The sequence below is a fragment of the Triturus cristatus genome, chromosome 8, assembly GCF_964204655.1.
Source record: "Triturus cristatus chromosome 8, aTriCri1.1, whole genome shotgun sequence".
NCBI classification, from domain to species: Eukaryota; Metazoa; Chordata; class Amphibia; order Caudata; family Salamandridae; genus Triturus; species Triturus cristatus.
The window spans coordinates 42,618,065-42,640,748 of record NC_140591.1 but is presented as its reverse complement, the minus strand read 5'-3'; the positions used below and the strand labels follow the sequence as shown (position 1 = coordinate 42,640,748).

At 49.6% G+C, this 22,684-nt stretch overlaps 1 protein-coding gene across 1 annotated transcript in view; it reads right to left on the bottom strand.

Annotated features, from left to right (window-relative positions):
- The window catches only part of LOC146799963 (uncharacterized), a 62,708-nt gene extending 41,622 nt beyond the window's left edge, over positions 1–21,086 (bottom strand). Inside the window, exons 1-2 of the mRNA XM_085620893.1 lie at positions 20,882–21,086; positions 16,930–17,009 (exon numbers count right to left, since the gene is read on the bottom strand). The gene's annotated coding sequence lies outside the window, so the exon portion shown is untranslated. The remainder of the gene's footprint in view (positions 1–16,929; positions 17,010–20,881) is intronic.
- Positions 21,087–22,684: the final 1,598 nt, after the last annotated feature.

Sequence of the window (22,684 nt, the reverse complement as noted above, 5' to 3'; positions counted from 1 at the left end):
CTCTGGATTGTTTAACTGAGATCGGAGAATGGAAAGGGGGGGCTCTTGGCCCCCCCGCCTGCATGGCGGTGCGGCGACCTCCCCCGTCCTTCCGGACTTCTCGGTTGTGGGGCGTGTCCACTGGGGCGCGCCCTGCCACCGATTGGTTGCCACCGTGACCCGGATGTCGTTAAACGACGTCCGGATCGGAGGGGAGGGGGGCGGGCCACTATGGGATAAAGAGGCGGGGAGCGCCCAGGTGACCCCCTTGTTGCCTGGATGCTCCCCCACAACGGACGTGCCCCGGCGTTCGGGGTTTCAATTTTCTTTTTTCTTTTGTTTTCCAGGTCCGCATCCAGGCGTGGTGATCTCGGACTTCTCGGCGGTGACGCGGCTGGAGGCTGTTTCCGTGCGTGGGGAGCAAGCAGGAGATTGCGGGACCGGGAGTGCGGAGCTTGCCGCCTTTTTGTGGACTGCGTCGGGCGGCTGGTTTTTGATCCTGGGATTCCGAGGTGTAGCCCCATTGCATTGAGGTGAGGTGTCGGGGGCTGGTGCGGGGTGTGTGCGGCCTTTTTTGTGGCGGTCGGACGCTTAGGCTTTCGGCAATTTCAAGTCTTCGACGCGTGGCGGTGAGAGAGCGAGCGGCTTTGTCCCTGCACACCGGGCGCCTTTCTGAATGCTCGGATGCTATAGTTAACTGGGCAAGAAAACCGAACATCTTGTGATTCTGAGCACATCACTTAATCTCCCCGTACCTAACAAAGCAAAGTCGTTATAGAAGCATAATAACATTGGAATTTCCTTTGTGAAGCCTTGCATTGATCGCACGCATATATAGGGTTGGTGTGAGGCGCCCTGATACCCTAGGATTGAGTGTGGGCTATAATTAAAGGTTTTTAAGAGATTGCTAAGGTAGGGGCAACAGCCAAGGACAGTGGAGGGTGAGTTGAAAGAAAGTTCAAGTTACATACCTTGTCTAACCTGGTACAGTCCGCTTTCACCAGCTGCTTGTATGCAATATTCCCATGTATTAATGAATTTTCTATTTTAGGCACGGTAACACTGCATTCCTGTAATTCACGTAGTGCGCGGAGTGGTGGACATCAGTGTGGTCGCGGGTGATATTCCGGCTGAGAGTGCGCCGGATTTTGAACGGTAAGAGGAGAGCGGGGGGCTCGCATTGCATTGCTTCTGGTAGCCGCCGGGTGGGTCTACGTTAGAGTTTACTCACCCCTGACAATCCGGATAAGCCGGGGCGTTGCGGTTACGGTTGCATGGTGCTTACAGCCCCCTGTATATCCTCCATCTGGTGAAGGTAATACGCGTAATTACACCTGTGTTGGAATACTAGTGTAGGGCGGTGCACCCAAGTAATGCCGGGGTCGTTGGGTGGTGAAGGAGGGTCCAGGATGGAGGTTATGATGCAGGCCATGATGCGGGAGATGAACACCATTAATAGGAGATTGAGTAAAGTGGATGAATTGGAGGCCCGCATGAATGAAAGGTTTGCTGATCCCCCAGTCCCTTCAGGCAGGCCCGCGCGGCAGCGGAAGGCACCCTTGCCGAGAGGGGATTTTGCTAGCCCACCAAAGACGTCTAAGGCCAAGAAGCCCAGGTGCAGTGCCCCAGCCCCAGTAGTACCGGTTTCGATTCCACCCGCACCCGCGGTTCCGGTACCCCTTATACTTGTGCCGGTGTTTCCGGCACCCACGGCACCGGCTCCTGCCATGCCGCCGGCGCCACCTCCTGTGGGGCCTGCCTCCCCGCCCGTGGTACCGGTACCGGGCCTGCCGCCGCCGGTCACTCCGTTGCCTACCATACCAGTGCCACCATCCATGCCCCCGGGGGCGCCCGTAGTCCCAGCGGATACCCCGGACTCGGTCCCGGCTGAATTGGTATCCCAAATAGCGGCCTTATTGCCTTGGCTACAAAAGGGAGGCGTGTTACCAGCGTCATCAGATCATGCTGCGGAAGCAGCACAGTTGGTAGAAAAGATTAAATCGGCAGCGGCGGCTGATAGAGCTGCGGTTCCCTCATCTTCTTCACTTACAGGTTCCAGCCCCGCCAAACCGAAGGCAGATGGTGGTCAACCGGCCCGGGTGCAAGAGAATGGTAAGGAGGTGGCCCTGCCTTTCTTGGGTGATGGGTCATTGCCCTCTAGGAGTGAGAATTTGGCACAACATGTGTCCCAGGCAACGAAAGAATTGATCTGGGCGGGAAAATATGTTTACATTTTTTCATTGCTACTTGATCACAGGGAAATGGAACAGGCAAAGACACTAAAGGAGTGGATGTATCCAAGTGAATGGAGGGCACAGTGTGCTAGATTTAGGGTAGAGGAGACCTTGCTCAATTGGGTTAGGGCTTTCGCAGTTTTCACGACCATCATGGCCGAACGGCCTCCTAATGTGCAGCCGCCATTGGCTTGCTACCAGAGTAGGATTGTGGGGTGGAGCGAGCAGTACCTGGGGGATGCCTGGAAGGAGTATGATGTCAATTTCAGGAAAGCTAAGGAATTTGACACATCATTGACATGGGACAAGGTTGACTCTGTGTCATGGCATAGGCAGTTCTCAGGGAGCTCAGCCCCACTTCAGTCCACCAGTGGGGTCAGGGGGTACTCCACCAGACCCCAACACCCATTTCGGGCGGCCCAGGGGAGCGAGGTCCCGGGTAGGAGTAGGGGGGGGGGGGGGTCTGAGAGAAAAGGAGTGTGTTGGGACTTTAATAAACGCACCTGCACGAGGGCCCCTGGCACCTGTAAATTCAGACATGCATCTTCAGTCTGCGGTCACCCCTCCCACCCCGAGTCATCTTGCAGGTCTAAGCAGAGCAACCACAGTCAGAGGGGGAGGGGGAGGGGGAGGCCAGCGTAGTTCAGATATTTTGGATATCCCCACCCCTATAGATGTTTTGGCAATGATCCCTTGGTTGAATAGGTACCCGAATCACACAGCGGCCACTCTACTTCAGGAAGGTTTTTCCCAAGGTTTTAGGATTCCGGCAGGGGGGTACACAGGTGGCGCACATTGCAGGAATCAACTGTCAGTACAGCATAACCCCGTAGTGGTGTCTGCTAAGATCAGCAAGGAACTGTCCTTGGGTAGGATAGCTGGGCCTTTCCAGAAGGTGCCGGTCCCCAATTTTGTGTGTTCTCCATTAGGGGTAGTACCCAAAAAAGAGAAAGGGGAGTTCAGGCTGATTCACAACCTGTCGGCACCTAGAGGAGCGTCATTGAATGATGCGATTGATGAGGGGATGTGTAGTGTAAAGTATGCCTCATTCGACCAGGCAGTTGACCTGTTGCGGGCACTGGGGCCAGGGGCGATGATGGCAAAATCAGACATAGAATCTGCTTTCCGTCTCCTCCCAGTCCATCCTCGGGACTACCATCTCTTAGGTTTCGCCTTCGATGGTAAGTTCTATATGGATAAATGCATGCCCATGGGCTGTTCCATCTCATGTGTCTACTTTGAGATGTTTAGCTCATTTTTGGAATGGGCCGTGAGAGAGGCGACGGGCCACCAGCAGGTTATGCATTATCTGGACGATTTCCTTTTCTTAGGTGCGGCGGGATCTCAGGAGTGCGCTTGGGCGTTACAGGAATTTTGTGTGCTCATGCGGGCTTTTGGGGTCCCGCTAGCGCCGGGGAAGACGGTTGGACCGTCCACCTGTTTGGAGTTTCTTGGTATCGAAATTGACTCAGTGGAAGGATGCTTCAGGTTACCCATGGACAAAGTGTCTAGGTTTAGAGCCACCCTACGTCAGTGCCTACGCAAAGACAAGGTTACATTGCAACAACTACAGGAGGTCGTGGGGCAACTGAATTTTGCCCTGCGGGTCATTCCAATGGCGCGCCCTTTCTCGCGCTCCATTGCCCAAGCTATGAAAGGGTTACGGGAAAAACATCACCACACGAGGTTGTCATCTGAGGTTCGCCAGGACATGCTTATTTGGATGGCATTCCTGGAGGATTTTAATGGCAGAGTTGTGTGGTCAGGTCCTCCCGCCACATCAGCAGAATTGGGCTTATGGACGGACGCTGCGGGGAGTGAGGGCTTTGGTGCCATCCTGGGGACCAAGTGGGTCGCCCAACGGTGGCCGGCGGAATGGAGAACTCGGGGTCTGACCACCAATATTGGCTTTCTGGAACTCTTCCCGATATGGGTAGCATTGATGGTCTGGCCGGAACACTTACGCAATCAATCCGTGGTGTTCTGGTCGGATAACATGACAGTTGTGGAATGTATAAACCAGCAGGGGGCACGCTGTCCATTAATACTGCGCTTAATAAAGGAGATTGTGTTGCAATGCTTAAAATGGAATGTGGTTTTCAGAGCCAAACATGTCCCTGGCATCCTCAACAATGCAGCTGACTCCCTTTCTCGCTTTAAAATGCAGGTTTTCAGGGAACATCTTCCTGCAGCAGACCCTCAGCCAGCGCAATTCCCGGCAGTACTTTGGCAGATTGGTGCCCCAGATTACAGGACCTCGTGGTTGCCAGCTTAGCCCCCAGGACCAGGGCAGCTTACGAAGGGGCATTTTTGTCTTACCGGGCCTTTTTGGGGCAGGAATGGGAGGTTAGGTGGGCTCAGGAGGACAGCTTCGCAGCTTACCTAGAATCGATGCACAGGGAAGGGCGCTCAGTGGCGGCTGCGAGCAGACATAGGGCGGCGGTCTCCTTCTTCGCGCAGGGTAAGGGCATGCGAGATCCCACTAACACCTTTCTGGTACGCAAGGCCTTGAGGGGTTGGCGCCGTATACAGGGTTACCAGGGTGATAAGAGAAGGCCCATTGGACTGGCACGGCTGACAGCCTTATTGGGGGCGCTGCACGGTGTATGTAGCTCGCAGTGGGAGGGACTTTTGTTCAAAGCTGCATTTTCCCTGGCCTTTTATGGGGCTTTGAGGGTTGGGGAGTTAGTGGCTAGGTCGAAAGCGGATAGGGTGGGCGGACTACAGTGGTCCGGTGTGAAGATCAGGGAGGACGTCATGCGGATAACAATTCAGAGATCGAAAACTGATCAGGATTCTAGGGGTCACACCATAGTGCTCCACCGGGCTCGGGCCAACCCTTGCTGCCCGGTTTCTCACGTGGAGGCCTTCTGCAGGCAGCGAGAGGGCACGGCGGGGGGCGCACTGCTGTGTCACGCCGATGGGTCACCATTGACTAGGTACCAGTTTAGACGAGTCTTGGAGCTAACGGTAAGACTGGCAGGTTTCGATCCAAAGGAATTCGGCACCCACTCATTTAGGATTGGGGCAGCAACCGAGGCAGTGGCAAGGGGTCTCTCAGTTGAGACTGTTAAGAGACTGGGGAGATGGTCGTCCGAACGTTACAAGAGTTATGTACGAATTGACATGTTGTGACAAAACGGTGCTCACGCTTGGTATGTTTTGGTTTTTTGCAGTTTCTCAAGCCTGTCACGCAGGGGAGGAACTCGTCACCGGGCACCGACGGCCGACACCAGCACAGCACGGAGGACACAGGAAATTGGTGACTTGGATTGTGGGCCACTCTTATGTTAGGCGTGCGGAACATGTTTTTCTTTCAGGAGACCGTAGGACGAGGGCGGCGCAAAAGGGGTTTGATGTCTCATTTTTCGGGAGGGGGGGTTTATGCCTCAGCCAGTTTCGGAATTTTTTCCAGGGACTCTTAGCTCAGCAGCGGCCCCCCGTCAGTGGTGATACTTCACCTGGGGGAGAATGATTTGGCCAAATTGGGGAGGCGCGTGCTTATTGAGGAGATCATTTCCACTGCGGGGTGGGTGGCCAGGACTTGCCCGGGTTCCACAGTAGTTTGGTCTCAACTTATCCCTCGGTGGCAGTGGCGAGGGGGGGTCTCGGTCAGGGCGTTGAATCACTCGGTACGGAGGATCAACACACAGTTGGACAAATTATTTCGGGCCCCCCAGTTGCAGACGATTCCACATGGGTGTATCTGGGGCGAGCATTTTTACTTGAGGGACGGGGTGCACTTGACTGAGGCAGTGAACGTCTTGTGGTCTAATAATGTCTTGGCCTGGTTGGAGGGATTTGCAAAGTAAGCGCGCTCCTGGTTTAGGTCTAGGTAAAGGGGGAGGCCAGATCGTCGGTTAACAATGCTGGCCTGTGGCGGTAAGGTCATGACCGGTGAGCAACTATTTGAAGGTCTGAGGGGGCGGGCATCATCCTAGGGAGGTGCCCGCCCAGGGGGAGGGGCCATTGGCCCCTCCTAGAACTTCAGGGGCAAGGTAACTGGTGCTTCAAAGGGGCGCGGGTTGGGGAGTCACGCTTTCCTTAGGCTGGTAGCCACCCCGCGCGCGCATACTCATGACTTCACCGGATGGCGCAGAGTAAGGGCCCTCCTTTAGTGGGTAAATGAAGTTCACGGCGTGGACCGGGTAATTACCGGGCCCGGCTGCGCATGCACACACCTGTAGGGGAGGCGCAGCTAGTAGGACCTGACACCGGTTAGCGACCTTGCCATATGGCCCAGAAATGTTAGTATACAAAAATGCAGAGTAGGATGTTAGACTCGGTTAGGAAACAATCTGTATTAGAGTCTTTGTTAAGGATAGTCACTCACACCTGTTGACAATAATGTATCTAATGTCCTGCTGATTTTTGTATAACTGTTTATCATGCAAATTATAAAATTTATTGTTTTATAACTTAATAAATACGGCCGGGGGGTCTCGCGACCTCCCGCCTTCCAAAGATACCACGTCTATGTTCTGTGTCCGGGGGTGGTGAGGTCATAGGGGGAGGGCGGTAGCCAGTCACTGACCATGTGGAAAGGGGGGGCTCTTGGCCCCCCCGTCTGCATGGCGGTGCGGCGACCTCCCCCGTCCTTTCGGACTTCTCGGTGGTGGGGCGTGTCCACTGGGGCGCGCCCTGCCACCGATTGGTTGCCACCGTGACCCGGATGTCGTTAATCGACGTCCGGGTCGGAGGGGAGGGGGGCGGGCCACTATGGGATAAAGAGGCGGGGAGCGCCCAGGTGACCCCCTTGTTGCCTGGACGCTCCCCCACAACGGACGTGCCCCGGCGTTCGGGGTTTCAATTTTCCCCACCCACCATCCCTGGAGTACGCGGTTGATGCGTTACTAGTCCGAGTAGTGGGCATTTGGCGCGGTAAACTGTTCTGAAATGTTAGTTTCTGATGAGGTTTTCTTTTAGGACTTTTTCCCCCATTGTAGTGATCAATATTGTATCGTGAAGTTATGTTCTTGTTTATGCTTTCTCGTAGGCCTTTTTCTCCCAAGGTAGTGAATGATACTGTATTATGTGTAACTGGTGCAGTTGTGTTAGGCCCTTCTTTCCCTTGTAGCTTTATGGTGTTATACATGATGTGTGATTTTAGTCAGTGTAGTTGTCCTTTAGAATTTTTTCCCATAGGTCGTCGTATTTATTAGGTATGGGGCATGCGGTAAGGTCATGACCGGTGAGCAACTATTTGAAGGTCTGAGGGGGCGGGCATCATCCTAGGGAGGTGCCCGCCCAGGGGGAGGGGCCATTGGCCCCTCCTAGAACTTCAGGGGCAAGGTAACTGGTGCTTCAAAGGGGCGCGGGTTGGGGAGTCACGCTTTCCTTAGGCTGGTAGCCACCACGCGCGCGCATACTCATGACGTTACCGGATGGCGCAGAGTAAGGGCCCTCCTTTAGTGGGTAAATGAAGTTCACAGCGTGGACCGGGTAATTACCGGGCCCGGCTGCGCATGCGCACACCTGTAGGGGAGGCGCAGCTAGTAGGACCTGACACCGGTTAGCGACCTTGCCATATGGCCCAGAAATGTTAGTATACAAAAATGCAGAGTAGGATGTTAGACTCGGTTAGGAAACAATCTGTATTAGAGTCTTTGTTAAGGATAGTCACTCACACCTGTTGACAATAATGTATCTAATGTCCTGCTGATTTTTGTATAACTGTTTATCATGCAAATTATAAAATTTATTGTTTTATAACTTAATAAATACGGCCGGGGGGTCTCGCGACCTCCCGCCTTCCAAAGATACCACGTCTATGTTCTGTGTCCGGGGGTGGTGAGGTCATAGGGGGAGGGCGGTAGCCAGTCACTGACCATGTGGTTTTTGTAACCTGTAAGTCGCATTGCTTCATATCTATCTGTGGCTTCCCAGCCCCACTTTTTTATGAATGCGTAAGAGTGCGTAAATAATATATGTGCCTCTTTGCAAACAGATACTTGTTCTTACAGCCTCTCTCTGGCACTAAGACCTCAGCGGCAGCATTAACATTTTGAAAGACATCAGTAGGGTCTGGGTTGAGCTATGCTGAAATTCTGGGCAAGGACCCTCTAGATTAGAACAGCAGAAGGAGAGAGACAGCACGCCATCATGTTAGGGAGTGACAGTCACCCGCCCTTGCTGCCTGCTGAGAACTCAGCAGGAAACCCGCGCAGGACCGAATCTGTGGGCAGTCTGACTCAGCGGAACTCCTGGAATGCAGACACACACTTCCGTTTAGTTGGTAAAGGGAGCGTGAGCTGATTGTTTGTCCTGTCGCCTGCATCCTACAGCTGAGCTCAATGAAGACAACGGACTCCCGCTCTATGTAAGCATTCGTCACTGCGTGCAAAAAGACCCACGGGTTGCATGATGTGTTCTCCGCTTGTCAGACAGCGGACTTCACCTCACAGGACAGCGCGAAAGCAAATGCATTGAAATATCCTCGTTTCCCTCTGTCCTGATACTGGACGGCTTGAAAGTGAGGTTGCACTGCCCTCTTATGGCCCAGGGCAACCACCGCAGGCCTGAACACAGGGAGCAGTGTTGAATTTAGATGCACATAAGTGCAACATACTATTAATTACCGATTCCCAAACTGTGGGCTCATCTGTTCGTGGCGCCCCTGGCTAGTTTTCACAGCGCACCGGGGTGCCGCGGCGCAGTTTGGGAACTGCTGGCGTAGGCAGTTAAGTTTACTGCCCTGCACTCCAAGCCTTATCACCCACCTCAAGTTAAGTCAGGGTTTTACTGGCGCCACTCTTATTATGGGTTTGCACTTTGGCTGAACCCAGCCGCTAAAGTCTATAAGTACATAATATCCGATTGCCTGATGCTGGATAGGGCTCGCGCCATACCCTGGTTGAGATATATGTTATGTTATTACAACTTATATAGCGCACTTATACCCGTGGGTGTCTTGGCGCTTTCAGGCTCAACATACTATGTCAAAGAAGCTAGTTTCTAAAAAGCCACATCTTAAGTTGTTTTCTAAAATCAAGGAGGGCGGGAATCGTCCTGAGGTGTAATGGGAGGAAGTTCCACTGCTCGATGGTATTATAGCTGAAACTCCGACCACCCCAGTTCGTCTTTTTGATTCTAGTGGTGGTCATCACGCTGGGGTTAGCCGATCGCAGGGGTCTATTTGGAGAGTACCAGCTGAAAATATTCCAAAGAAATGTTGGACCTTCTCTATGCAGTGCCTTGTGGGCAATGCGGAGTTCCTTAAGTTTATCACGCTGGCAGACAGGAAGGCAATGCAGGTCCTGGATACCTGTCCTAATGGACTGATATTTAGGAATGTCCAGGACTAATCTAGCGGCGGCATTCTCTACCACCTGCAGCCTCCTAAGTAGTCTGGCTTAGAGGTTCATATATAGACCATTGCAATAGTCTAATTTGGATAAAACTAGCGCGGTCACAACTGTCTTTCTGGTGTTTTTGGGAATGAAGGGAAGGATTTTACACAACCTTGGAAACCTGGGTCTCAAAGTTAAGTTTTTCATCTATAATAACACCAAGATTCTTGGCTTTAACTGCTGGTGTAGGAGGGGAAACCAGGCTGTCTGGCCACCAAGCCATAGACCAAGGTGGGAGAAGGTTACCAAACAATACCACTTCAGTTTTGCTTGAATTCAGCTTCAAGCAATGACAACTCATCCAGCTGCTCAAAGCAATCATACAATCATGCAATTTGAGGGAGTGATTAACATCCTTACCCACTGTCAAAATTACCAGCTGGGTATCGTCAGCATAGGAAGTGGGAGTCAAATTACAACTTCTGATCAACGGGGCAAGTTCAGAAACATATATGTTGAAAAGCGATGGGCTCAACGAGTAACCCTGAGGAACCCCACGAGGCAAGACAAAGGGCGAGGACTTAAACTTACCTAGATGTACCGTTTGGGATCTGCCTGATAAGAACGATGTCAAAAGAGAGAGGGCCTTTCCTCCTATCCCTATGGTTTTCAAACGTTGGACCAAAAGAACATGGTCCACCGTGTCAAACACTGCGGAGTGGTCCAGCAGAATGAGAGCCGCTGTTTTTCTACTCTCAGGGCCTCAAAAAACCAAGGAGCTGATGGTGTCTTTCTATACTTATTAACCATGGTAATAGGTGCTAGTTTTGCAAAGTTAGACTCAAGCCATGTGGTGCACTTTTTAGCTGAAGAATCTACTTCTCTTTCAAGGTCCGGTTGGCTTTGAACTAGCTGGTGTGCCAGTAATACCGGATCAATTTTATGCCAGGGTCTGCTGAGTATCTTGGTGTTTGATGTAGTTGCAGTGTTAGATAGAGGCAACTTATATCTAAATAATATTGCATAATGATCAGTTCAAGCTAAAGGAAGAATGGAGAGATTAGAGATGGCGGGATTGTTGGTGAAAAGACCATCTAGAGTGTGTAGGGTCTTGTATAAGTTGTTTAAGTCCTAGTTCTAATGTCATTTCAAGGAGATCCCGTGTGTCTTTATCTATTGTTACTTCTAGGTGAAAATTCACGTCTCCTAAAATGGTAAAGAAATTGGATTCGAGACCTAGTTTTAGTAGTGAGTGGAAGTTAGATAGAATATATTTTTGGGGCCTGGTGGACGATAGATCAACGTCTCTTGTTTAAGAGGTGTAATTTTGAAGAGGAATGCTTCACATTCTGAGGGAATTATTGAACAGTGTGTGTTTAATTTTTAGTTGTCTCTCGAGTCTAAAAACCTTGTATCCTCGAGGAACCGCGATGTTGAAGTCAGGGTCAGTTGCATTGCCACCCCATGTTTCTGTCACAAACAGTGCATCAAGTTTGTTATCAACAATAAAGTCTGCTATTTCGTATTTGTGTTTTATTAGCAATCTTGCATTAATGAGGGCTAACTGAAGTTCACTGTGTTTTATGCAGGACTCCAGGGGCTCTCTGCTGTTGTTTTGCATCTTAATTGGGGCCCTATGAATTTTATCTTACAACCTGAGCATTGTGGATTTTCTAATCTTGCCAGTTCTTCACTAGAAAATGTATTGCATAATTGACGTCTAGAAGGGCATAACACACGCAAACTCTCACCGGTATATTGAATCAGAGGGTTGTCTTCAGGAACAGGGCCAAGGTTGCTGGCCCTGGGCCCGGTCAAGGCACGGACGGGCGCAAACAGGCTTGCCTTAGGCGCGTCCGCTACAGCCTCTACCTAAATAGGTGCAGCTGGAACGCTGACCTAGACCGGGAGTAGGAATCCGGAAGTGGTGCAAAGTTATAGGTCTTCCCTCCGCAGCAATCGGTGTGAAGCCGCGGCGGACAGAGGAAGCCGAAAGGTAAGGGCTAAAATAACTGTGCAAAGCTGTGCAAATGAATATTATAAGTATAAAAGGTTATTATAATAGTTAAAAGCGTACGGGCGTTGTCCAAAATAGCCGAGATGTGTGGGCAGAGGTGGCCTTAGGGGTCTTGTGTGGTCTTTTTAAAAGCCACTATATCAGCAGTATGAGACCAAGACACCCTTGGCTTATCTGGGTGGTTTATCAAACCTAGTCGCATCCCTAAAAATGCCAAGATGGAGATGAAAACACTTTTTAACCCCTTGAACGCATGTGGAATTCCCCCGCGGTGCGGGCGAATTCTACGGGTGCGCGATTCTGACGCCCCCCGGCTGTCTGACGCTCACACCCACCGTGACGGAAAGAGTTAAGGCCCACTAATCAAACATTAGGTTGAAACTCGAGTTATCCAAATCGTCTGTGTCGGAGTATTATAGTTTTCTATATGTGGAAATCGCAGAAATTACCGTTAGCTTAAGCTGAAGCCATTTTGTTTGTGGCATCCATTTTAGTTATCCATGTGCTTCTTCCGTCTTCACTGTTGCCTGCTTTTCTACTCTGCTTGAGTCATCAACTATAGTTAACTCCTTCAGTACTGAGCCAGAGCACTGCACATGCTCAGAAGGGCCTGTAGCTGCCAGAATGCACCTGTCTTAGAGTGCAACTGTCAGGCTGTGTTAACTGATGTCAGCAGAAATGTCTCCCCTCCCACTTTGCTGACCAAGACATATTTGTGTGCCCATGTTAGTCAATAACTATTCCTGTATGTGCCAGTAACTCCCCCCTTGAGTCTCCATGCTGACTATGCAACAAATGGGTATATAAGGCCCATGGCTTCTGTACTCCTTGGACTACCTCATACAGTGCCCGAGGGTGTTGTATAGATGTAGTCCCACTCATGAGAGGTTAATAAATCTATTTATTTGATATTACAGCTTCTGTGCCAATCTCTTTTTTGTTGGTTTAAGAACCAGTGGACAGATAAGGGTGAACCCCTGCACCAGTGGGCCCCTAAAAAGGCTCATTTCCACATATACACAGACAATTCCCCTCTGTATCTGTCGCTGGACCTGTCAAGGTGGGAGCTGTCCCTTCTTTTCCGCTTCAGAGCAGGGACAATTTATTGGTCTCATTTTTAAACACTTTTTAGAACCAGATGGGAATTTAGTTTCCTGTTGTCCCTGTGAAAATGACTCTGCGCAACCACTACTGCACTCTATGTTCTTTGGTAATTTGCACAGCGTAGCATGAAAGCACTTTTTAAGACCCCTTTTAAGGAGTCTGGGGCTTTGACGATGCAGACCAGCCCTCTGGCACCTACAATCTCTGTGCTCACCTGAAATTGTTTTTACTGTCTGCGCTTTTTTTAAAGCAGCTCTCGGGGCTAGAAACACTATCTTGGGCTATTCTGTAAGATCTATATGCGCATTTGTGGCTTATTACATAGAACTTGGCAGGTATGCTGGGCTGATTAATGGAGGACAGTATGAGTGCAGGACGGACCCTATTTGAGGTTTTCGATCTCTCTGTAGCTCCTCTTTATCCCCCTCAAATGGCAGCTCCCGCCCTTAAACCTGTAACAGTGCACAGATATTTGATTTTGATCTGTATTTTCTCCTGCTCATGTAAAGCTTGTATATTTGAAGTATTATTTGATGCGCCTTTCTTGGATCGTTTAAGTCTTTTATGCACCTTTTAAAACTGTTTTTTTTAACGTATGATTGTTTGAAATTTGTATGTGTGATTACAGCTGCATACAATATTTCAATGTACTTTTATGGCCTATTGTTTTTTGACCAAATAAAGTGATATTGTTTGTTTGATTAACATTGGGCCTCCGATACCAAATTTGACCTCTGTACCCGGCCGACCCAGTACCGCTGGTGGTGCAGTGTCTGTGCTTACTTGACCCTTGTCCAGTGTTGATCCTAAAACCCGAAGTGTAAGTCGTGCACTTATCCGTGAAATTGCATTATTGTTTTCCTTCTAGATGTTAACATTGAACTGTTTGAAAACTGCAATAAGTGTCCACTTTTTATACTGAGAAACTGTGATATTGCAAAACATATTTTACTGCAACAAAGTATCTTTGGTTCTAAACATACAAAACATGATATTTTTTACAGATCATTGGTTTCAGATTTAGTCACTGAGTGGGTGTAATCATTTCTTGCCCGAGTGTGCACAACAAATGCTTAACACAGCCCTCTGATAAGCTTAAAGGCTTGCCCAAACTATCACAAGAGGGAGCATTAGTGTAACGTACTTTAGCCTCTGTAAAGCCTATGGGGAGCCTCTGGACTCTGTGCACACTATACCTTATTTTGGTATAGGATATACAGAGCCAGCTTCCTGCTTGCTGTTTGTAGTCCTGAATGGCACCACAGTTTCTGAAAAAACTGGCTGTATGGGAGTTTTTCATGTAGTGGCCGTGAATGAAAACTGTTGAATCAATACAAGCGGTTCTTGTCAGGGGGTTTGTAGTACGTCTTTGTTTTCAGAACCTCTCGTGTCTTTCTGTGCTGTTGTCTCCCTCGTGTTGCAGGCTTTCTCGTGCGCTTCTCCTCCCAACTAAACTACCCCAAACTCTATCCTTGTGATGCTTCCGGAAGTGTGTGCTTCTCCCCGGCCGCGCTGCTTTCCTTTATGCGCTGCTTTTCCTCTCCCCATTCACTCTGCGTTTCTTCTTTCTTACCTGCTCCTACATTGCAAGCCTGGAAAAAATGTTTTTTTGGCTATGACTGGGCAGCGAATTGCTGCTGACGCCCCTGCCTAGCAAAATCACTTTTGTGCTATTCCTGTTTATTATTTCCCTTTCTTGCGGTATCTTGGATAGGTAAAACAAAATGGCCCTGGTATCAGTTAGTAGGCATGTAATGACAAGCAGGCAAGCAATGACGCTTGCATGTGCACCGGTCATCATGCATGTGTACGCCTATAAAATATGGCACTCTCTTTTTTTCGGGCCATGCTGCACAGCAACAGCTCTATAGCATCATCAAAAGGGACTGGGAAAGCCAATTGGTCCCAAAACCGAGGCCCAATGACTTTCCCAATGATGATTTCTCTAGTAAGTACTTTGATTCAATACCCCCCACCCCCCACACACACACACAGCCTGCAAAAAGTGATGATTTCAGGTTCAAATTGTGGTGGGTTTGGGAGTGTATGAGACGCCTCTGACAGCAACTAGATAGAAAAAAGATTCTGAATTTGTTTGGAAACTAATTTGGCTTCCAGATACAAGCAGCCTGCTGAACATTCCGAGCACAGCATCAACACAGATACACATGACCCCCATCTGACAATTCACTGCCCAAGTCTCTGCCTGATGAACATTCCGAGCACAGCATCCACATAGAGACAAATGACCCCCATCTGACAATTCACTGCCCAAGTCTCTGCCTGATGAACATTCCGAGCACAGCATCCACATAGATTCAAAGGATCCCCTGCTGACACTCCACTGCTTAAGTACCTGCCTGATGAACATTTTGAGCACAGCATCCACATAGAGACAAATGCCCCCCAGCTGACAGTCCACTGCCTAAGTACCTCCCCGATAAACATTCCTACCACAGCATCCACATAGAGACAGGTGACCCCATCTAACAATCCACTGCCTAAGTATCTGCCTGATGAACATTCCGAGCACAGCATCCGCATGGATTCAAAGGATCCCCTGCTGACAATCCACTGCCTAAGTACCTCCCCGATAAACATTCCATGCACAGCATCCACATAGAGACAAATGACCCCATCTAACAATCCACTGCCTAAGTATCTGCCTGATGAACATTCCATGCACAGCATCCACATAAAGACAAATGAGCCCCAGATGACAATCCAACTCCCCAAGTATCTGGCCGGATTCCTTGCAGGCTTGGCATTGCCAGAGTGAAAGCGGAGCCCGGCACCAAACATTCGGCGGCCTGGCTGATGGATTGTACATATTGTTTAGGAGACTAGAACTGGTGATAAGACATCACTGTTGCTGATACAAGATGTATAAGTGCACCTCAGGTTTTGACATTAAGCTTCTTGTTGATTTAAAGTATGGTTTCAAAATTAATTTTGGGTTTCGTTAGGTCTTGCTAGTAGTGTGGGTAGTGAAAGAGAGCATCCTTTTTTGAGCAATATGGAGTTAATAGAACAAAGTATAGTAATTAACAAAAAAAAGGCTTTTGTATCCCCCAGAGGGCCTCTGAGCTGTGGGAAGTCATTTGCTGCCAATCAACTCTTCAATTCCCTTGCAGAAAGAAAAGTACATGTGTGTCCAGGCAATGTAAACTATTTGTAACGCGCTCAGGATCTGAAATATGTAGTCATTAGTCTCAGTGTTAAAGAAAATGCCTATGTTTCATGTGTTTTGTGTAGCAAGAAAAAAACAAATGTAAAACTAGCCACCAGCTTGTGGGTTGAATATGTGCTAGTTTTTCAACATGTGGTTTTAATTACATCTTGCTAGTAATGTGGAGAGTGAAGTACAGTGTTGCATTTTTGGTTACAGAGAGCTAACAGAGCAATGCATGATTTAGCAGTTTTGATCATATGGGAAAAAGAAGCTACCATTAACCTCTCCGTGGATGGGAGTACTTACCTAAAGAGGAGGTGTCCCAACGATGCCCTCAGCATATTGAGAGTGGACGTGGACTTGTAAAGGAAGAACAGAAGAAAATGCAGAAAGAGAAGAAAGACTGGAAAACAGGGAAAGAAGAAAAAAATCTTAGAAGACATAAAGGGCAATAGAAAGGAAAGACTTGGAGAGGGGAAACCAACAAATGCCTATAAAAGGTTCTCTGATGCTGATAGTGTTTGACCCCAAGACCTGGGAAGCGAAGGACCACCAACGAGGAGTCAGCTGCCGGAGGAGGATACCCTGCTGCATAGGGGAACACAGAGGAGCTACAGCATGGATGACAGCCAGGAGAAATTGAAACCAAGAAGATGCTGTTGGAGGGAGGAGGACCACATAGCTAAGAGGCAGACCTCAAAATACAGACAAACAGAGATGGGAGCCTGCACTCCACCTGGAAAGCGGTGGCCCCACCATGGCTCAGGACCGTGGCTGACCAGGGGCGTGACAGGGAAGGAAAAGTTTGGGGAGACTAAGGGCATAGAGGCTGGCACAGACCCCGTGGTGGACAACCGGGGGCGAAACTATGACAATCGTGCACAGAATCCTGCTTACAGGGTGAGTTCTAAAATCACCTGGGTTTCTTTTCTTTTAGAAGCAGGTCTTGATGGCCTAACTAAGGGCCTTATTCTTGTGAGGGGGAGGAGAGAAGTGAGTGTGAATGAATAAGTATAAAGAATGTAGAACACAGCTAGAAAAGATACAGTTGAAGAACAGCCATGAATGAGAGGTTGAGAGAATCTGCTATCCAATATTTTTAATTTATTTTATCTTGGTTAAAATTACACTTACCTTTTCCTTAAATCTGAGGTCACTGTAGGTGGAGCTCTAGTCGGTCTCTGGAGCTAGGAAGGAGCCCGCATGGCTTAAGCCTAAGGGAAATAGAAGGAATGATCCTGTGAGACCTTTACAGACTTTATAAATAATCGAGCGTATATGATAACTGGAGAACAATAAAACAGTTAATTATTCAGAGTCTTGTAGTTGGCCTTTGTTACTGAACTAAACAAACCCACATTCCACGCCGTCTTTTTGCCCCAAGATAGTCAGTTTCATGTACAGTCTGTGTGTTTTTATAACATGTGTGAATGTGTTTAAAAGTGTCTGTGTTTGTGTGCACGTATCTGCCTGTCTTTGCATCTGGCCTAGTCTGTCTGTCTCTATCTCAGATCCCTGATAAGACGAGGGCACGCCAGGCTTTGGTCTGGAGGCGAGTACTGGTGTTTGACATTTTTGACACCGGGGCGTTTGTGGCCTAAATCTATCAGTGTGCATCTCCGTCACGCCTCAAGCGGCTCCCTTGCGTCATTTTTAGGCTATGCCTGAGATTAGCTTCTGAGATATTTTGTTTGATTCTTTCCTTGCTTCTCATTTGTCAGCGCCTATTGGTATCGCATTCTTTTGTGTGTGTTTGCACAGATTAATTGCTTTATTGGTGTCCTTAGATGGCTCCGGCTCGGATTCTGATACTTTAAAAAAATTCTTCCTTGCTCCTGTCGCCGTTGCTTGCCCGGTGCTGCTTGCACCTGCAAGCCTACTGCTGTTTTTGTTTGCCCCTGTCATCTTCAGTCATTGTTGCTTGTTAATTTCGGTTGCACCTAGTATTTTATTTAATCTAAACGAACTATGCAAACCTAGCATTTTGGTTGGAGTGAAACGCAAAATGGTCTGCTATAAGGACCATGCGTATTATTTTCTTTCTCTCTGTAGGCAGAAAAGTATGTGACCTCGTACACATACAGGAGACAGACACGAAACAAGGCAGTGGAGAAATGCGACTTTACTCCCAGATGTCACTGTAGCCCTGAGTCACATCGCAGAAAAATGGTAGCTGATATCAGTTATTATTTACCACGCCCCGGCTCTGACACCAGGTGGTACAGTGAGAGCTGTGCCCGGCCCAGCTGAGGCACAAAAGTAAATTACAGTGTTGTTGCTGCCAGTGCTTGATTGAGATACCAGAAGCTATGGTATTATTTTTAATACAGCAGGCACATGAACACGTCACAGCCACTTGCTGTCAAGCGCATCACACAAGTGGTCAGTGTGGTAGTTTTAAAATGCATGACCAAATGCATTTTAGTGTGGTGATGTAGACACCCCACTAAAAGGTGTTAGTCTAACCCCTGTTGCGCGGTATTTGGCAGGGGTACCATAGCACATTTGAGTGAGTTCACCCAGGCCCAGCCAACAGGTTACTAAACTGTGAATTGCCTGGAAGGCAATCTGATGCAGAACACCATAGAAGCACACAGTAAGCACTGCGCATGAGCTGTGTTTTTATTGACTGCATAGTGCCTCCTTGATCCCCACATGGCAGAGGAGCTCTGTAAATGCGTGACTAAAGCATTTTAGTGCAGTGATGCAGACACCTCACTAAAAGGTGTCAGTCTAACCCCTGTTGCGTGGTATTTGGCAGGGATAACATAGCACATTTGAGTGAGTTCTCCCAGGCCCATCCAACAGGTTACTAAACTGTGAATTGCCTGGAAGGCAATCTGATGCAGAGCGCAGTGGCAGAACACAGTAAACACTGTGCACGAGCTGTTTTTTTATTGACTGCATAGCGCCTCCTTGGTCCCCACATAGCCGAGGAGCTCTGTAAATGCGTGACAAAGCATTTTAGTGCAGTGATGCAGACACCTCACTAAAAGGCGTTAGCGTGTTGCGTGGTTTTTGGCAGGGCTACCATAGCACAATTGAGTGATTTCACCCAGTCCCAGCCAACAGCTTAATAAAATGTGAATTGGCTGGAAGGCATTCTTATGCAGAGCGCAGTGGCAGAACACAGTACGCAGGGCACACGAGCTGTTTTTATGACAGCATAGAGCCTTGTTAACCCCCACATGGCTGAGGAGCTAGAGCTCTGTAAATGCGTGACTAATGCTTTTTAGTGAGGTGAACCGGACACCAGTACTAAAATGTGTTCGTCTAATCTCTTGCGCTGAAAGAGCCAATCAAGACGGGTAATTACAAATAATAAAATCCTAGCAATGATTTTCCCGCTTCCTGGATTGGTGCATAAGCCCTAGTAGGCGTTTCAGAGCATTCACACAGCTAAATGTGCATCATGTGCACGACGTGCCCCGTGTCATCTATCCTGCTGCTGTTGAGCCTGTGCAAAGAATGAGAGCAGAAGTACTTTCAAGGTGTGCAATGAATCCAGGGTCGAGATGTGGACCAGGGAAGAAAAAGTGTGACGAGAGGGGTGACAGGGAGGAGAGGGGTGACAGGGAGAAGAGAGGTGGGGAGAGGAGGAGAGGCTGTACGGGAGAGGCGGTAAGGGGAGAGGCTGCACGGGAGAGGTGGTAAGGGGAGAGGCTGCACATGAAATGTGGGGAGGGGGAGAGACTGCACATGAAAGGTGGGGAGGGAGAGACAGCACATGAAAGGTGGGGAGGGGGAGACACTGCACAGGAGAGGTGGGAAGGGGGAGACACTGCACAGGAGAGGTGGGAAGGGGGAGACACTGCACAGGAGAGGTGGGAAGGGGGAGACACTGCACAGGAGAGGTGGGAAGAGGGAGACACTGCACAGGAGAGGTGGGAAGGGGTTGAGGCTGCACAGGAGAGATGGGAAGGGGAGAGACTGCACAGGAGAGATGGGAAGGGGAGAGACTGCGCAGGAGAGGTGGGAAGGGGGAGACGCTGCACAGGAGAGATGGGAAGGGGAGAGACTGCGCAGGAGAGGTGGGAAGGGGGAGACGCTGCACAGGAGAGATGGGAAGGGGAGAGACTGCACAGGAGAGATGGGAAGGGGAGAGACTGCACAGGAAAGATGGGAAGGGGAGAGACTGCACAGGAAAGATGGGAAGGGGAGAGACTGCACAGGAAAGATGGGAAGGGGAGAGACTGCACAGGAGAGGTAGGAAGGGGAGAGGCTGCACAGGAGAGGTGGGGGGGAGAGGCTGCACAGGAGAGGTGGGAAGGAGAGGCTGCAGAGGAGAGGTGGGAAGGGGAGAGGCTGCACAGGAGAGGTGGGAGGCTAGGATGCTGCACAGGAGAGGTGGGAAGGGGAGAGGCTGCACAGGAGAGGTGGGAAGGGGAGAGGCTGCACAGGAGATGCAGAAGGGGAGAGGCTGCACAGGAGATGCAGAAGGGGAGAGGCTGCACAGGAGAGGCTGCACAGGAGAGGTGAGAGGTTGCCCAGGAGAGGTGGGAGGGGGAGAGGCTGCACAGGAGAGGTGAGAGGCTGCCCAGGAGAGGTGGGAGGGTGAGAGGCTGCACAGGGGAGAGGCTGCACAGGAGAGGTGGGAGGGTGAGAGGCTGCACAGGAGAGGTGGGAGGGGAGAGACAGGACAGGAAAGGTGGGAAGGGGAGAGGCTACACAGGAGAGGTGGGGGGGGCGAGAGGCTGCACAGGAGAGGTAGAAGGGGAGAGACTGCACAGGAGAGGTGGGAGGGTGAGAAGCTGCACAGGAGAGGTGGGAGGGTGAGAGGCTGCACAGGAGAGGTATAAGGGGAGAGGCTGCACAGGAGAGGAGGGGAGGGGAGAGGCTGTACTGGAGAGGGGGAAGAGGCTGCACAGGAGAGCTGGGAAGGGGTGAGGCTGTACTGGAGAGGTGGGAGAGGCTGCACTGGAGAGGTGGGAGAGGCTGCACAGGAGAGGGGGAGAGGCTGCACAGGAGAGGAGGGAAGGGGAGAGGTGAAGTGGGTCGCAGGCGGGGAGGGGCCATAGCTTGAAGTGGGGGAGTGGGGAGTTAAGGTTGTCCAGGAGCGGGGAGGGGTGGACAGGAAGACCCCTACCTGCGCAGACACCTGCTCGGAGCCCTCTCTCCCTCGACCTGGGACGGTGAAGATGACAATCCGAGGCCGGGGGTGATGTCTGGGTCAGGGGGTGAAGGTCACCGCACAGACAGAGGATCCTTCCACCCCATACAGCTTGCGGAGCCGGAGGAAGAGGCCAGAAGTGACTGCATTCACTGCTGGTTGTGTCTCTGCCTTCGCTGACCCAGTAGAGGAAATCACGTGCCTGCTCGGCTGAGAGTAACTGAAAGAGACAACGGACTACACCGAAGGCGACAGCGAGCTTAGAAGTGACCAACTCACAAACACCAAATTGAAAGTATATTTTTCGTGTCGAGTTTTTCATCGTCTCTCAACACTCTCCTCTGTGTTTGTTTCGTGAAAAGATCTCACCAGAACGAGAAAGTTACACTGCATTGAAAATACACTTCAGCATCAAGTGCTGCTGTTTGTTTTAGCAGGAGCATGCAGTGTATTGTAAGCAGCATTTATCATACATGCCAACATTTCAGAAGAGCAAAGTGGGAGATTTATAAAAAATAATCGGGAGAATGGGGCCTTGAATCGGGTTACTGTCATGTATGGGCTTTGGAAGTGGGCTGCTGCAGGATCGGAAATTTGAAACACAAATGCACGTTTTTTTCTTACCTTTCAGAACCATGGAGTGCAATGGCAGGCAGAGAGAGGGTGATGCAAGTGTTGTGCACTGGCCTGGCAGGTTGCTGGCAGTGCATATGCTGGAGCAGAGTTTTCTGTTGAAAATTTATTGAGTTTTAAGCTCCAGTCTTGTTTATATGTTATGATTAAAATTACTGATTTTTAACCTCTTCAATGCCCGTGACGAGCTGGTCTCGTCATGGGCCGCGGTTGCGCTGTGCCCATGACGAGACCAGCTCGTCATAAACCCCGCCCGCTAATACAACGGCCGGCACAGGGCGGGGAAAGGGGAGGGCACTGAAGGGGATAATCACTAATTATTAGTTTTGTTAAAAGTCTTGATTAACCAACATTACTAATGAGAGAAAATTACACGCGGGAATGCATATATGTTGCTTAATAATATGTGAACTAAGTTGGTGTGCAATTTAATTAAATAAGTGTTGCTAAAGTGCTATTTGTTTCGTGTTTACGCTTTTAAAATAACGTGCTATAATGCTTCCTTGTGTCGCAGATGGCTAGGTAATTACATACACATAAGGGTATTAGTGGGGATTAACACTGTATAATCATTATGATGTGGTAACGTTGTTTTGTGTTTCTTTTAATTAAGATGGTCCGTTTTGGCCTAAACCAAGATGGCTGCTATTTACAGCCTGCGCTCGAGTGATTGAGATGTGACGAGAGGCCCTGCTGAACATGGTTGAAAGTCACCTGACTACAGCCTCTGTCTGAATTAAAAGTTTCCGTGAGGACAGCAGCTCCGGGCATGCTTCCAAGTGCCCTTGGAAAAGAATAAAGCCACAATGAACTAAGATAAACCTGTGGTGGCTTCGCTATGGTACCAAGGAAGAGCATTCATGAATGTATTGCTTCCAAACTCGAGTTTCCTTCTTCCGTGTTTTTATTTTTGTGATTTTTTTCTGAGCGGAGGTTTTCTAAATGTTGCCAGACGACATCCTTTCCTGCTCGCTCTGCTCAGCGGCTCAACGGACATTCAGAGTTTGTTTGTTACTTTTATTTCGTTAGTTTTGTTATAAATAATGCTAGACTAGAGAGGGTCTAAGGCCACTTCTTCCTGAACCTATGCTCGTGAGGATCGACGCTGATCGTGAGAACGGCGACTCGGGAGACTTTACTGAGAGA